This window comes from Ambystoma mexicanum, chromosome 6p (assembly GCF_040938575.1).
Source record: "Ambystoma mexicanum isolate Mex_15411 chromosome 6p, UKY_AmexF1_1, whole genome shotgun sequence".
Classification (NCBI taxonomy): Eukaryota; Metazoa; Chordata; class Amphibia; order Caudata; family Ambystomatidae; genus Ambystoma; species Ambystoma mexicanum.
Genome location: NC_090935.1, coordinates 1,356,932,390 through 1,356,945,417, shown reverse-complemented (window position 1 = coordinate 1,356,945,417; position 13,028 = coordinate 1,356,932,390). Strand labels below are relative to the sequence as shown.

Sequence of the window (13,028 nt, the reverse complement as noted above, 5' to 3'; positions counted from 1 at the left end):
AACATTAGAAAATATTGTCTAGTCGCACCACAAACTATGGATCGCTTGGTGCCACTGACACATCTATGACATTAATCTATTTAAGGTTTGGGAACGCTGACTCAGAATAGGAACTCATAGCTTCATATCTCACCACTGGGCACTGCTACCTGTGAAACCTTTCCCGTGCGATCCAGCATAGCCTCCACTTACCTGTGACTGATCCATCACTCTCCATCAACACCGCCTTCAAGGACTGTGTTTTTCGGTACACCGCAACCAGGTATTTTGGCTATGACTCACTATGTATTCATAACACTTTTGTATTCCTTTGTTTTACTTTCCGGCCAGACAATAATCTTAACGTGTAGCACCTAGAACTTCATATGTTTCTGTAAAGCTTGTTTCTCTGACTCTGCTTTTCAACTGCACTATGACACAGGTTTTAATTACCTTCTGTCTACAGAGGTTGTTTTCCTGCCTCACCCCTCCATGCCGGTGGCGTGCCGTTGAGGTTAACCTCTGCCTATTTTCCCAGATGTTCTGCCCCGGCTATCTCGGTAAGCACCTCATTCGGGAGCCCGAATTATGTTACAGTCTAAATTATTTGGCAGTTGCCACATGGCCTAACTTACTCTGAAAGCAATCTTGACAGAATTAAACATAGAAACACACATTTTTTCTCTTCTCAAATTAAATGTAACTTTTTTATGTCTGCTTCCCCACAGGGTCCAGTTGTTTTTCGCCCTGAGGAAGGCAATTTTTGGATATATTTGCCTGACAAGTGGCTCAATTGCTGAAACATGTCCTAGATGTCCATCTAAATGTGTTCATTACTCCTTGAAAACAATTTCACAAGTGGCACTCACACGTAGGCAGACCTGTTTAAAATTCATCTGCCTTTTTTCCTTTTCCTTTTTTCAAAATTCAAAAATCAGAGTATTGGCTGAGTACAAGTTAGCACCTTGAGTAGGTGCTTCCACAATTTATGTTGTTCCTTTATTGCATCTTGGCTAGGTGCTTACACTGCTTTTTATCTTGTTTTCACTTGCAAATGATTGTGTTTGACATATTGTCCTGATGTTTTATTGTTCTACTGTCCAATTCTAAACCTGATCAACAATTGCCTGAGTACCGTGATTTGTGTTCACGACATTTCCCTCTTGTTTCCTTTTCATTCATTTATTATTATGTTTTCTTTTTTTAAACATTGCACTTTGAAACACAACACTTCTGAAAATAAATATTGACTTTTTACCATGAGACAATCTCGATTGCTTTCGGAATCTGATACAGCCATAAATTTGTTTCTGAAGTGATATCATAAAAGATTCACTCAATATCGAAGTTACTGCTTAAAAACAATTTATAATTAAATCTCCAACAGTTTGGACCTTATTGTTAATGTTTAGTTTTAGTGCCCCACTCCACTGCTGCATTTGGGACACTCCCCCCCTGTTCTCGTGTTTAGGACGCGTAGAGAAGGCTAGATTCCACAAGTGAAGATTTCATTGTGTTCGAAGGACACCAGCGACCCTGCTGGGTGCACGGCAGAGTTGGGAAGGCCAGGTCAAGCCTGTGGTACTAACCTTGACTCAAAAATTGGAAAAACGCTAAAACGCTGAACAAATAAGAGGACACACAGCCGGTTAGTTTGCAAACAACCTGAGAGGCAAAAAACTTGGGTGTGTGTTAAAGTGAATGCAGTAGTAACATCATATCACAAGTGAAGACTGTATGCATGTGGATGAGACGCAAAGGAAGACAGACTTGTGAATAAACTTTGATGTAAAGAACAGCTGGAATATCAGCGATACTAAGTAACGCAGTGGTCCGGTGAAAGGAAGTAACCCACTCGAAAGTCTCTGTGAAAGGTACTTTGTTCAAAGTGTGAAGAGAAAGTGAATGGACAGTGAAAGTAAAAGGAAGAAGATTCATTCCTAGAAAAGGGAAAGAATGAAAGTAACACAGTAAACTTTGAATCGAAATGGTCCTGCAATGGTCTGACAAATAATCCACGCACATTCAAAAGTCTTCGACATCGGAAAGGGGTCCGAGCCCGGCTGAGAGAGACCTGATGTTTGTGTTAAAAATTATTGTGAATGGTCCAAGCCTGACAGAGGGAGACCCGAAGTGAAATAAGCTTGGGGAAGGGAGCCCCCCCTTGCAACTTGTGTTGAACTTTATCATCGAAGATCTGAGCCTGACAGAGGGAGATTTAAAAGAACTGTGTGGTGAAAGGTTTGAGCCCGGCAAAGGGGGATCTTTTGGAAATGTTTTGGATAAGACATTATTTTGGATAAAAAAAGGAGAGAGTCTCAAGTGTGCGGGCCTCGGTCCATGACTTTTTGAACATTGTATATTGTATGGAAAGCCGAGCCACATTGTGTCACCCTGCCTACAATGATCGCCTTACTCCATGAGGCCTAACGTGGCGAGGAGAGCTATTTCAACCACATCATCATTTGAACACTGGCTTTTCCTTTTGTAGACATTTTTCCTTGTCACACATTTTGTACAAGAGATAGGGCAGGCATTAGGTTTTTTAGCATAAGCCATTATGATTTGGCAGACTCAACTAGGACTGCGTTATTCAGTATTTGATGGTATGGTCGAGACTACTGCCTTCTTAGTTATAGGGCAGAATAGGAGTTTTTCCAATTACAACCATTTAAATAAAGGTTTTACAAATTGTACCCATTGTGTTAGTCTCTGCTAGTGTTACCATGCCTCCCCTACACTATGTCATCCTGTATTGTAGCAAGCAGCTCTGTAATGGTCTCCCTGTTGAGTCGGTACAGTGACACCAACTGGGTGTCAGTGAGGGTCCAAGGTGAGGCACTGACCCTGGGGATGGGCACACACATTGCTTGGGCTCTCCTTCTCCTCGCCCTGTACTCCCTGTGCCCTGGCCTGTTTCTCCTGCATCTCTGCTCCCAGGCGCAGCTGTCCCAGCTCACAGTGGCTCGTGGCAGCATGGTGTTGTGAATAGTGTTTGGGGTGGGCGGGTGCCTTACATGCCCTCTGGAGTGCATTGGGGTACCTGTGGCTTCATTTCTGACACCTGTGTTCATTTACCTACAGCTGGAGGCTAGAAGTAATTGCACGTGTTTTCATCACTAATACTGCCATACATGGACCTGTGATGCGGCTGTGATTGCGCTTTGTGTTGCCGGCGCAGATATGTTGTAATAGCACAGGCTCTAACAGAGCCGCTGGTTTTACAGTCAGCGGTATTTGCGCTGGCACTTGATCCAGTGGAGCGGTATTGGTGGTGCTAATTCTGTTACTGCCACGTTTAGGGCTTACTGCCCAACTTGTGATGACGCCACAGGTTAGAGTAACTGGCCCGCAAAAGGAAAGGCGGACAAACGAATGCTGATGTAGGTTCTTTTTAGTTGTTGTTTGCTTATATATACTTTTCTCTTCTGGTACACCAGCATGGTTTTTTAGGAGTTTTGTAAAAAACAGGGAATCACAAGGCATTATACATCTATAATCTAAAATTAAGCAGCTGCATAACGAAACCTTAAGAAATGTAAAAAGAGCCCTTTTCATTATTAAAAAATGTCAAAAGTCCTTAAAAATATATTATATTATTATATTATAATTGTTTTTTTTATAATGCTCTTAATACCAAAGAAGTTTCTAAGCGCAGACCTGGATTCGAACATGTGTTGCTCTGCGTTGTCTTGCTTCCAAGACGAGCGCGTTGCCACTGAGCTATACTACCCCATATATAAAAGTCCATAAATCGCACTGTACAAAAACTATATATAAAAACGCCTGGCTGCGGCTCTTGCTTGATTGCCAGAGGTTTAAGATTAATTCTAAACCTTCCAGCCATCACCTGTTTGTATTGCTTTGTCACCCCGAGTGGGACAGGTATGCGCAGATGGGATAGGGAGTTTTCATCACAGGAGATTTGGTCGAAGCAAAATCCATCGAATTTCATTCGGCTGAATTTGGCCACAAATGTATGTGGGTAGTGGGTAAGGGTAATAATTAAAGTGGGGGAGGCAAGGTAGGGCTGTGGGGGGAGGTCGACAGGGGGATCTCCCCGCTGCATATATTTGTGACCAAATGACTTAAAAGAAAATAAAATGCGATACATTTGGAGTCGACCAAATCTCCTCGATGAAATCACATAGAACCTGCCCAGATGTGGGTCCTGCGCCTGCTGGGCCTAGTGACCAAAGCTAATCCTCACAGATTATGCCCAATGGCGCCAAAAGATGTCTAGGGATGCTTCTGGTCTCGTGCAGAAAGGATGTGTTATTGTAGTTCGGGCTGGACTGCCCCTTGGGGATGGGACCAAGCCTAATTTGCATATGGTCTTTCCCCTTTCTGTAATGTCTTGGCAGGCGAAGCACGATGGTCTGGGGGGTTGCCTAGAGCGCCGTTGCCAGAGGTTTAAGATTAATTTGAAACCTTCCAGCCATCCCCTCTTTGTTTTGCTTTGTCAGCCCGAGTGGGACTGTATGTCCAGACATGGGTCCCATGACTGCTGTGCCTAGAGACCCAAGTTACTCCTCACTGTCCAATGAGGCTGAAACATATCTGGACTGGGGATGCTTGTGGTAGTATGCAGAAGGGATGTGACCTAGCAGTTTAGGCTGGACTGCTCCTTTGGGGGTGGGACCACGCCTGATTTGCATGTGGTCTTTCCCCTTCCTGGAATGGCTTGGCAGGCGAAGAACAATGGTCTGGGGGTTTCCCAGAGCAATTGCCCAAGGTTTAAGATTCATTCTAAACCTACTAGCCATCACCTCTTTGTTTTGCTTTCTTGATGTTCATCTATGTCTTGACGCTCTCTTAAAATGGTTATCTGGCAGGCAGCTGTAGTCTGGGGGCCCCAAGCTTTTTTCTTGGGCTTTGCTGTGTTTGCAAAGTACAGCCCAGCAGTCAGATGCAGCATGGGGGGTGCCACTCAAGTCTCCTCAGCCTGGGCCACATCTGCCAGGTGTGGCCCAGGTAGACCTGGTGAGGAACCTGTCAGTTGACCGGCCACTTTAAATCTAAATGTGCGGCCCTTGGGGGGCTGTAACATTGAGTGCTTCCTGCTTAGGGGAGGGCCAGTATATTGGATGGCCCAGGGCCACAGCAGTGGCTGGGGACCACCTGGGGGTGGTGATGATGTTCAGCGCTTCCCTTCCTATGATGGGAGTGCCTTTCTAAAGTCTCGGGGAAGTGGCATTGAATCCGGCACGGAGCTCCTAACAACCCTCTCTTGAAACCATTGAGAATGCCACTCTGCTCACACCAGCAACAGTCTTTTTTTAAATTAGAGTAAAGGATCCCTTGCGTGATCATACATGAGGGTCCTGTACTCTAATATGTTTTCTCCTTTTGTTTTTCGGTGAAAGGATCCATGCGTGGCTTCACACGGCAGGGATCCTTTAGTTTTTTGCTCCCCTCCCCCTTTGAACTTTCCCTGGCCTTGAGGATAGCTTTGGCCTTACAGGATGTTTTAATCGGGCAACATCTAATTCAGGGGAGCTTTCCACCCACCCCAAACAAGGAACGCACACTTTTCCCTTACTTACTCAAGTTCTTTTTATGAATCTGGGACCCACAATTTAATAACATTGTTTCCTTACAGCTTCACTCCCCCTTTGGGACAAGAAGCACACAGGGTTGCACTGAAGGTATATTTATTAACCAAGTAGAAATAATTGAATCAATTTAAAGATAAATCGGTTCTACATCCATGACGGCTTATAATCAACACACTAGTCATCTCAGTTTTCAATGCTACAGTTATAGAAATAGAGACATTTGTAACACACACTTCACCATAGGTATCTATCTATACAGTTAATTCACCGTGAGTGTGGATGCACAATAGAAAGAATGCATGCGAGTAATCCCTGCCTATCCAATTCTCGCTACTTCCCCTTTATTACAATAGATACCACCCCCTTACTCAATAGACAGGTCAGAATTTCAATCGCATTTTAAACTCAATAGCAACATAGTACTGCACCTTGATGACTTGTGAAAAGGAAAATGTATGGCTTGTAAAAAGGAAAATGTATGTGCAACATGTATGGAGGCTAGATTCGCTTCCGTGATGTTTCTATGTAATTTTTGTGTAAAAGCAAACATTTCTTTCTTTCATTGGGAAACCTTGAACAGTGAGAGAATGAGCAGCGAATAATCACCCTCTCTTTATTGTCTGGACCAATTTAGCTTTAACAGCAGTATTCTACTCAGTGGCATATCCAGGAAGTGACTTCAATTACTTTAATTGTATTGTATTGTATTTGGTTATTTATATAACGCTTTTTCCCCATTTGTATTGCCTCAATGCACTTATTCCGGGTAGGAACGCCCTCTGTGACCATAGTCAATATGTCAAGGAAAGTTCTAGAAGTTTGGTTTAGGAAATGCGTGTGTGCATTTTGGCCGGACTAGGACTTGGGTGGGTGGCTGGCTGGCTAGGCTCGACTAAGCAGCCCAAATGGTCCAGGCACATGGGAGGGCGCTGTTGGAGGTTGCGATATAGAGCTATTGTTGAGAGATTCGATATGTGGCCGGCTATACCGATTTCTTTTCGTTGGTAGTTGGTGTATGCTAGTGGCAGAGGTGCTGAGGTACGTCTGGTGTTTCAGTACAGACGGTTATGTGTGCTGCTAGACCAGAAAGCATAGCCGTAGCTGCATTCTATGGTGCATTGGTGCTTCATGGTGCCTGCGGGCTGTGTCCACAGATGTGGTGTAGGTATACATGCCAAAGGTCTTCAGGGATTATACGTACCGTGGTCTTCGTAGTTGTTTGGCTAGTGTGATCCCCATTCGGACTGGACACTGTGGTCCTGTCATGGTCTCTCTAGTGAGGAAGGGACCTAAGATGCGCCTAGCGTGGGTGGGTATATTGCACTTTGCCTTAGTGATGGGTGTGGGTTACCCTGTGGAGCTGTGGGGTGGGATCACTGGGCGAAATGCTGTGCAAGATCTGAGGTTCCTGGCGGGTTGGTACAGAACAATTTTGTCTTGGAGGAATTCCAGGCCGGTGTTGTGGACTGCGCTCTGGGTGATACACATGGCTTTAAAGGTGGTGTATCGAGCAATTGTGAGCCAGTGGAGGACTCTTCGGGGAGGGCTGATGTGTTCTCTCACAGGCAGGTTAATGAGCAGGCGTGCTGCTGTGTTTTGCATTCTTTGAAGTTGCCTAATGGTCTAGGTATGTACACAGTGAGATGTCCTTTGCTCTTCTGTGCTTAAGCAATGCACAGAAAAGGAGTCAAAGGATCTCCCCATATACAGACCCTAGGTACTATTTAATTATCAAGAATTCCAGAAGCACATGCATTCATGAAAATACTTATTTTCCAGGATGTAGAATCAATTTCTATATCCCTACCCCTCAATACTTAAAAATAACAGGGCCCGGATTTAATCTGATTCCCTTCAAAGTATCACTCCCCTCAGGGTTGTTTCCCCCTTAGATCACACTGACATATGAATTACATTGGGCTTTATCACAGGCAGGTGGGCACCCTCTTAAGAACTGGTTTAATTCTCCCCCTCTAGGAACAGGTGTGCATCAGTTAGCAATATGGGATCAGCTTTCCTCCACAGCCTGTCTGCTGTCTCTTCCACCGAAGAAGGTTTGGGGCTGTAACTCTGGCTAGGTCTCACTTTCAGGGCAATGGTGATAATCCAAAATGGGTCCAAAAGGATCACAATCTGTTACTTCCCCTTCCTGTTGTCATCAATTCTTCTTTCTCTCCATCAGTCAGTGAGTGAACAAGTGAGTCTGTTAGTCTTCTAGTAAGTGTGTTGAATCTTATATATTCAACACACTTACTAGCTCAGGGGCAACGTGCTCGCCTTGGAAGCAAGACGACACGGAGCAACACAGGGTTCGATCCCCGGGACCGGGCTTAGAAACCTCTGGGTATTAAGCGTGTTATAAATAACCTATCACATCAGAACAGTAATCCCACCTTTTTGAGGTATGTATACTTTCCTCAATCTAATTGGTTAATGAATGTAATTGGATATTGTTCTAAAAGTGGCATCACAGTAGACATATCCCTGCGCAGTCATTGGGCATAATAATGAAGGTGGCACTCTGATGGAAGTAACTTCTAAACTCAGTTTCCCTCCCATTTAATGTGTCATTTCAGGGATTTCTTGCATTAAATATTGCCACATTCTAAATGTGTTATTTCCACACAGATTACCACTTTACTAATTTGTTCACCAGATGCCTCTCTATGGGCCTAATCAATCGATGAAATTCTTATCATGATATGACCAATGGTTAATTAATAATAGTTTTTTACTTACTTACTGACTGGCGCGTCCCTGCAGACATTATGACACATGACACACTAGTGTGCGCCATTTCTTTACAACAATATTTGCCTAATTTGCCTGTTGAAAATGACCTCACACACATTCCATTTTGCTACCACCTAAAACAACACTTCTAGCTGAACATTGCAAAAGAAACATTTAATTTCTACAAGTTTCTTTTCAAGAATTATTGGAGAAACAGTGAATCCCACTGTCAAAAATGCATTAAATAGCATCTGCAGTTGGGTCTGTCACTAACAGAGCATCTGTAGTCTTCAGTTCTTTAGCTGTTAGTTCAGGGCTAATCTTTATGACCCAGAAGCCTGCCGATGGTAAGATCTTTGAAGTTTGGTTCTCCAGGGCTTTAATACTTTTGTCGTTCCCCCACTTGGGCAATTCCCAGTTTTGTACATTTTCCAGATTAACTTTTGTTTTTCAGATATTTTCTTCTTGTTCAACCATATGAGGGCCTGGGAGATTGAAAGATCATATTAGCCACCACATATCTGCTGTACCCACCATTAGTTCATTATCCTAAACCCCTCAAACTTAGACAAGCCAAACCCTCTAAAAAAAAATGCCTGGTTCACTCCTGAGCTCCTTGAAATCTGCGTCAATAAGCCTGGATAAAAGAACCCTCCTCTGCCTCCAAAGCCCCTTTCTCCTCCCTTGCCGGAAACTACAAAAAGGAAATCTATGCACCTGAAGCCAACAGCTACAATTCTAGAATTAGCAATGCTTCATCCAACTCCCAGGAACTGTTCACCATCCTCAGAGAACGAGAATCTCCCTCCCCCCACAGCCAGACCAAACAGTAGACAACACCGGGTGCAAAAAAGTCCAAGATGCCCTAACTGCAAAGATCAATTCCCTCAAAGAAATAATCGCCGCCAAACAACTTACCATGCTCACAAAACCACAACGCCCACAGTACCGCTCCCATCACGATCCAACTTCAAGAGCCTGTTCAGCTGCCACCCTCTCAGACATGGACATAACTAGGATCCTCAAGAGCCTTAAACCATTGCGCTGTAAAGATGACTCCTGTCCAGCGCCTATCATCAAAGACTTTGCCGAGACACTCATACCCCTCTTCACAGCCATTATCAATGCATCCTTCACCACCAACTCAGTGCCAACTTTCCTGAAGGAAGCATGGGTCCTACCGCTACTCAAAAAACCTTCACTAGACCCATCCACCCTGACAAACTACAGCCTCATTACCACAGTTCCCTACCTCCTGAAGATCCTGGATTGTGTTGCCTTCGCCCAGGTCCAACAACATCTAGAGGAAAAACATATTCTGGGCACTCGCCAATCAGGATTCCGCGTCAAGCATGGAACCCAAACCACCTGACTAGACCTGAAAATACAAATTGATGCCATCAAAGTCACTGGCAAACCGGCCCTCTTGTTGATGCGAGACCTCTCTGCAGCATTCGATTTGCTAGACCACCAAATCCTCTGTTCTCAACTCACCTCAACAGCTAACTTCTCGCCATCAGCATCTGACTGGGTGAGATCCTTCTTAGTCAACACATCCTCCTGTGTCTTCATGAACGGCTTCCCTGCCGAAGCCACTCTGTCACTTGTGAAGTCCCTGAAGGTTCCTATCTCTCCCCCACTCTCAACAACATTTACAATAAACCCCTTTTCAACCACCTTCACCTTCTAGGCATCTCATACACAAACTATGCTGATGATACGCAGCTCCTTATCCCACTCTCCGGATCCTACGCCCAGAACTCAGCAACCATAAACGCTGTCTATGAGCACATTAAAAATTGGATGACCTCCCACCAACTTTGTCTCTATACTGAAAAAATGGAAATCCTCATCGCCAGCTCAATCTCAACAATGCATAACATTGGTCCAGCCTTCAAAGAATTCACCATCGATGATAACTGCATCACCACCTCCCCTACTGCCAAAACCCTTGGGGTTTACCTGGATGCCAATCTCAACTTCTCACAACACATGAACTCAATTGCATACATCCGCGGCGGCCTTCACAGCCAAACTGCTATATGCCGGAAGGCCATTCCTCTCAACTCCTAACCTTACAATAACAAGAGCCATCACTGGCACCAAGCTCGATTATTGCAATGCCTTCTTTACCAGCACATCCGAACACAACCAAAGTAAACTCCAGACAATCCAGAATAACGCTCTCTGAGTGGCCATTGGCCTCTCCAAATCGGAACATATCTCGGAAGCCAGGAGAGCTGCACACTGGTTGCGCATCCAGGAACAGATTAAATTCAAAACATTATCCCGGGTCCATCGTTGTCTCTCTAACACTGCTCTGACCTTCCTGTCACGGTGTGTAGAGAAATACACTCCTACCCGCCCTCTGAGGTCATCCAACTCTCACCTCCTGAAGACCACCAAGTTCAACTGCCGATCAGCACAGGGCAAAGCTTGCCGGTCATGGCAGCCAACATTTTGAACAATCTGTCACTTACTCTCAGAAAAGAACAGGCCTACTGGACCTTCTGCAGAAACCTGAAGAAGTGGCTGTTCAATTGACTATACCCACACTGAGGCTATTGCATCCTCCTCAGCCTGACCCCCCTCTTTTAACTTCTTCTCCATTGTAAAATGTAACTTTCATGCGCCTCTCTTCAAGTAATGTAACCTGTAACCTTGCAACCCAATTTAACTAATGAATGTAACTAATGCACCCCATTGAAACTAGCACCAAGATACCCAGGGTTTTGTGCGCTGTAACAACTGCATAAATAAATAATGATAAATAAATATACAGATGTAACCCATAAAAATGCCTGCTTAGGGTTTATACCAGGGCCATCCTGTTAAGGATTTTAAAGATGCGGCACAATGCAGACCAGGAGTCTTTCTACTGCCCAGGTAATCGGCACACAATAAAACGCTTTTATGTTTATTTCATTCAGATTCCATTCTTGAGAAGGCAGCCAACCCGTCTCACATCCCCCTTAACGTACACCCCATGTCGCAATGGACCATGAACCAGGCCGGTGTGTAATATTTAAATATTTATTTATTTTTAATTATGAATAAAAATCAAGCACATTCAATATAGGGCAGCAATCACCTGTGTGGTGATAATTACACAATAAAATGATGGGATACACTTAGTTTAACCTTCTAACCTAAGATACACAATGCACAAATGAATGAAAGCAAGATTACTTTTCGGGTTGTATTTTCAGATAGCACCACAGTTAGGCATTTCCCCTGCAACACCCCCCTCAAGCCCCTGTTAACCACATTTTTTTGTGGGTGAAGTGGAGTCGCAAGGAGTCACGTATACTAGGCAAAAATCGGAATGAAAATCCGACCTAACACCCCTGAATGGGAGGCCAAAGTCGAATTGCGCTCCGTTGAAAAATGAGCAAAATGGCACTCGGAATTACTAAACAGTTATTTTACATGTGCGGCTGAATGAATAAGGCAAGAATGTGTGTGGCTGTACTAACGAGGCAAGACATTTTACGAGCTAGTCAGTGTTTTAAACAACGGGGATACAGTTTAGAAAATCGACTTTGGAAGGAAAAAAACAGTGCAGCAAGAATCACACGTGGCAAAATTACAATTGCTTTGTTTCACAGGTTTAGAATAGGCAAACAACTTCAGAAATGAGCTAAACAATCAAAATTGGAAGTCGGTTTTAATGCTAAGGAACAAAGGCACATAACAGGTATGAAATGAATGTTAAAGGGTGACTTTTGATGGGGACAGTATGGGATTCTTTGTAGAAAATAAATCGGATTTTCTAATGAAAGCAGTTACACGGGCGAAATCGGTTTAAAAAGGAAAAGGACAGGTTCTACTGAAACTATTTTTTAGTGGCTAGATTATTAAAGAAAGACACTGCCTGCAAAATGGTTAATTTGCAATGTTAACCCATTCACGTCGTGTGCCTCTTTATATGGGAATTCATTAATTTATTCCAAATAGTACTAAGGATCTATACAACAGACTGAAATGATTTGGAAAGCATGGCACTAACTCATGGAGATTAACACAGATTTTCCTAAGGACAGGATACACAGAGGATTCTGACAATTTAAGAATTGACTAGTGTATTTATAGGATTTCTATGGGATTGGACATAATACAAGGTAGCAAAGCAATGGTGAGTGCGCAGTGGCTGCTCTCCTCTAGGGAGACAGTGAGGCAACCAGGGTCTGGTCTCAGTGAACAATGGGGTGCATCAGCTGGGCAAAGCAGGTAGATGGGCAAAGCAGGTCTGGTCACTGGATAATCCCAAAAGGGTTCAGCAGCCTTTCCCCCTTTCTCCCTGGATTATTGGGATTTTTGTGGGGTTTTAATTCTGGATAGTGGATAGTGGTTCTTCCTGGATAGGAGGTACTGCATGAATCAGGATCAGCTACTCCTGACCTGGCACTGGAATCTGGAATCTTGCAGGGTGAATGTGGAATGTCTGGATCTCTGGATGTTGCGGGTTGGATTTTGAATGCTGGATTTTTTTAATGTCCTGAATTTTTAATGTCTCTTCCTTTTATAGGCTGGATGACATCACAGGGTTTTTACGATGTTGGCAGAACTAAGCTAGACATACCTCCTAAAATCGGATAGGTCAGCCTGAGGAGGTCGCCGCCCACCTGTAAGCAGATTGGACTGAAGGAAGTGACTCAGTTTTAGTGTGTGTGTTTTTATGAGGTGCTTTGTTATACCACAGTTACTTTTGTCAAAACCAGTTATGAAACAAAACACTTATATTTATAATCGTCACCC

General features: G+C 43.9%; 1 long non-coding RNA gene across 1 annotated transcript in view; it reads left to right on the top strand.

Annotated features, from left to right (window-relative positions):
* LOC138510418 (uncharacterized) overlaps positions 1-13,028 on the top strand; it is a 380,472-nt gene that overhangs the window by 326,455 nt on the left and 40,989 nt on the right. The gene's annotated exons all lie outside the window — the stretch shown is intronic.